The sequence below is a fragment of the Musa acuminata genome, chromosome BXJ2-1, assembly GCF_036884655.1.
Source record: "Musa acuminata AAA Group cultivar baxijiao chromosome BXJ2-1, Cavendish_Baxijiao_AAA, whole genome shotgun sequence".
Classification (NCBI taxonomy): domain Eukaryota; kingdom Viridiplantae; phylum Streptophyta; class Magnoliopsida; order Zingiberales; family Musaceae; genus Musa; species Musa acuminata.
The window spans coordinates 18,879,918-18,884,401 of NC_088338.1; positions in this window are offsets into that span (position 1 = coordinate 18,879,918).

Sequence of the window (4,484 nt, forward strand, 5' to 3'; positions counted from 1 at the left end):
CCTCTCTAGCGGTGATCCACACAGTAGGGTTGTGAGGACGCTCCTCAAAACTCCAGGCCTACTCTGAGGTGGAGAGGGAGAGGAGAATAGGAAAGGCAATCAAAGACTCTAGCCTATGAGGCTGTGAATCCCTCATATTTATAGAGATCCCGTGTCAAACCCTAATGGGTCCTTCCCTAGTGGGTATTGGATCTGCATCCAATAAGACAAGGGGTCCATCGGATATCTCATATCCGAACCTCTACTCATCGCAATGCCTACCATATGTGTGTGACCCTCTAGGCCCAATATCGAGCTGGCTGTGAGTCATACCTGTCAGAACTCCTTCTAACTCAATGAATTATTATCTCTGTAATAATTCACTCGACTCATCGACTACGAACGTACTAGGCCACTACGCCATAGTCCCCAAACGATGCAGGAGAATCCAATCCATTGGACCTGTCTGTCCTCAGTTACCATGTACCTATAGTCCCTCATCCATCTAATATCCCAGAGACCGTATATCGAGCATGGTGCTGTCAGACCCATACGGTTTCTACTCGAGTCTCGCTCTAATCGGATTCTCCCGGAGAACTCTTTCTCTCTCAACCCGAATGACCCTGGCCAGGGATTTGTCTGAGCAAGAACACATAGGATATTCCTCTCATGACGCCGAGAGTGGATGATCCTCTATTGACACTCAATAGCCCTCGTAAGGTCGACTACCACTCCCAATGACCAGCTGTACTAGATCTGGGGACAGCCAAACCTATAAGTCTGGTATCAAAGAGTGGAGCACTCATACAGGACATCCTTGGTGTCTCAAGTCTAAGGACTAGATACACCACTAGGACTACGGAATCGTTGTCTGACAATAAGGCATCATCAACCATCCAGCATTCCGTAAGCGGATCAATCAGTGAACTCATTCTCCAATGAGCACCTGTACTGTATCCCTAGTGTCCCTACACGAGTAGCTATGAGACCAGCTGCATCCATCATATGGACGGGTATACAGCACACTAGTCTATCTGGTTATCACGATGTCCCTCTCGAGTAACCTATGACCGGGATTATTTAGGATATGTGTTTAAAGGTAAATCGATCTCATTATTGTGATCTCATCACGATCCGATTCCCATTGCACAAATCCAAGGACATCACAATATATATATGCATTTATGCAATAATTATAAAGTGATATACGCCAAAATATAATAAGCAAAAAGATTCTGTATCAAGTCACACGTGCCATCACTCACGTGATTGGCTTGCTGGGCACCTATGACTAGCAATCTCCCACTTGACCTAAAGCCAATCACCTATGTGTCTGATCCCCATCAGACCCCTATGACGCTCAAAGATAATCTGAGACAACGGCTTTGTCAGTGGATCTGCAATGTTATCTTCGGATGGAACTCTTTCCACTGCTACATATCCTCGGGTTACGATCTCTCTGATAAGCTGGAACCTCCTCAGAACACTTCTGATGAGACCCGGGTTCCCTTATTTGAGTAATCACCCCATAGTTGTCGCAATATAAGGAAGTCGACTTGTCGCTATCTGTATCGACTCCCAAATCTGTGATGAACTTCTTCACCCAGACTCCCTTCTTTGCTGCATCCGATGCAGCAATGTACTCCGCCTCTGTGGTCGAGTCAGCAGTGGTATCTTGCTTGGAACTCTTCCAGCACACTGCTCCTTCATTGAAGGTGTACACATACCCTGAATTCGACTTGCTATCATCGACATCAGACTGAAAACTTGAGTCAGTGAAGCCTTCAACCTTAAGGCTATTACCTCTATATACTAGTAAAAGATCCTTAGTCCTTCTCAAATACTTAAGGATACACTTTACTGCTTTCCAGTGCTCCAAGCCTGGATCCGCCTGATACCTGCTCGTGACACTCAGAGCATGCGCTATATCAGGCCTAGTACATAGCATGGCATACATGATAGACCCTATTGCTGAGGCATAAGGTATCATGTTCATGTTTGCCCTTTCTTCTGGTAGTTTTCCATGTCAAACCTTTTGACAATGGTTTCTATGTACTTGAACTGGGACAAGTCAAGCATCCTCTTGGATCTATCTCTATAGATTCTAATCCCCAAGATATAGGATGCTTCCCCTAAGTCCTTTATGGAGAAGTGTCTAGATAACCAAGTCTTTACTGTGGATAGCATTCCTACGTCATTCCCAATGATGAGGATATCATCCACATATAACACCAAAAAGGTGATAGCGCTCCCACTTATCTTCCTGTACACACAAGGCTCATCTTCGTTCTTAACGAAGTCATAAGATCTGATTGACTCATCAAATCTTATGTTCCAACTTCGGGAAGCTTGCTTTAGTCCACAAATGGATTTAAGCAACCTACACACCTTATCTGGGCAGTTCTTGGACACGAATCCCTCAGGTTACATCATATACACCTCCTCCTCGAGGTTCCCATTGAGGAATGCGGTTTTCACATCTATCTGCCAGATCTCATAATCATAGTGTGCTGCAATAGCCAATAGAATTCTGATGGATTTTAGCATTGCTACGGGTGAGAAGGTTTCGTCGTAGTCAACACCTTGCCTTTGACGATACCCTTTAGCCATTAGCCTTGCTTTATAGGTCTCTACCTTTCCATCTACTCCGATCTTTTTCTTAAAGATCCATTTGCAACCGATGGGTACAATACCTTCGGGCGCATCAACTAGGTTTCAAACCTTATTGGAGTACATAGAATCCATCTCAAAATTCATGGCTTCTTGCCACTTCCCGGAGTCTATACTCATAATAGCCTCCTCGTAGGTCTGAGGATCAATATTCTCTACATCATCTCCTCTAATATATCCCACATATCTCTCAGGAGGATGAGATACTCTATCAGACCTGCGTAAAGTTGAAACTTGTGTATTAGGTACCTGAACAGACTCGGGCTGTAGAGTGGTGCTTGAGCTCGGTTCTCTAACTTCGCTCAACTCTATCATTCTCCCACTGTCTCCGCTAAGAATGTGTTCCTTCTCAAGGAATACTGCTCTCTTAGCTACAAAGACCCACAAGTTTCCTTGGGGTATCCCACAAATATGCATCGCTCTGTCCTTGATTCTAACTTATCGGGGTTGTGTCTTTTAACGTGGGCTGGGCAGCCCCAAATCTTAACAACCTTAAGATCAGGCTTCTTCCCTTTCCATATCTCATATGGTGTAGACACTACCGACTTAGTTGGAACTCTGTTCAGAAGGTAAGCTGCGGTTTCTAGGGCATATCCCCAGAATGAGATGGGTAGGTCAGCGAAACTCATCATGGACCGTACCATATCTAATAATGTACGATTTCTCCTTTCAGAGACACCATTGAGCTGAGGTGTATAAGGAGGTGTCCATTGGGATAATATCCCATGGTCCTTGAGGAATTGAGTAAACTCTGTACTTAAGTACTCATCTCCTCGATCTGATCGAAGAGTTTTGATACTCTTTCCAGTTTGGTTCTCCACCTCATTCTTATATTCTCTGAATTTCTCAAAGGCCTCGGACTTGTACTTCATTAAGTACACATATCCATACCTTGAGAAATCATCAGTAAATATAATGAAGTAGGAGTAACCTCCAATGTCATGAGTTGACATGGGTCCACATACATCACTATGTATGAGTTCCAACAACTCAGTGGCTCTCTCTCCAGTTCCACTAAATGGAGAGTTGGTCAATTTTCCACGAATGTAAGGCTCACAAGTTGCATAAGACACATAGTCGAATGGATCTAGATATCCATCATTTAGTAACTTTTGAATCCTTCTTTAATGGATGTGACCTAGCCTACAATGCCATAGGTATGCACTGTTCACCTCATCTCGTTTCATCTTAGACACATTTACATTCATGATATGTGGAGTGGTGTCTAACATAAATAAATCATTATGCAATGTTCCTTTTGTGATGATCTTATCATCTAATAATATCGAACAACCATTGTTCTCAAAAACAAATTTATATCCACTAACTGTTAAACATGAAATGGAGATAATGTTTTTGATAATAGAAGGAACAAAATAACATGCATCTAATGCAATAAAAGCTCCACTAGGCAGATGTAGGGCGACCTCGCCAACAGCTAATACAGCAACTTTTGCTCCATTACCCATCTTGAGGTCCATCTCGCCTCTCTCTAGTCTCTCTAGTCTCCTAGGCCTTGCCAGAACCTGCAACGAATTGCATATATGATAAGCACTACCGGTATCCAATACCCATGTGTTATCATAAGAGTCTGACAAATGGAGACTGATCATGAATGTACCTGAAGCTTCATCAAGCTTTTGTTTCGCCCTTTCTGCAAGGTACTCTTTGCAGTTTCTCTTCCAGTGCCCATCTTTACCACAGTGGAAGCACTGGCCTTTGTCCTTTGTTGGATCTTTCTTAGCAACCTTTGCTTTACCTTGTTTGCCCTTGCCCTTTCCTTTCTTAAGGGACCTTTCTGCTTTCCTTTTCTTTCTGGTCTCACCAGTGTAGAG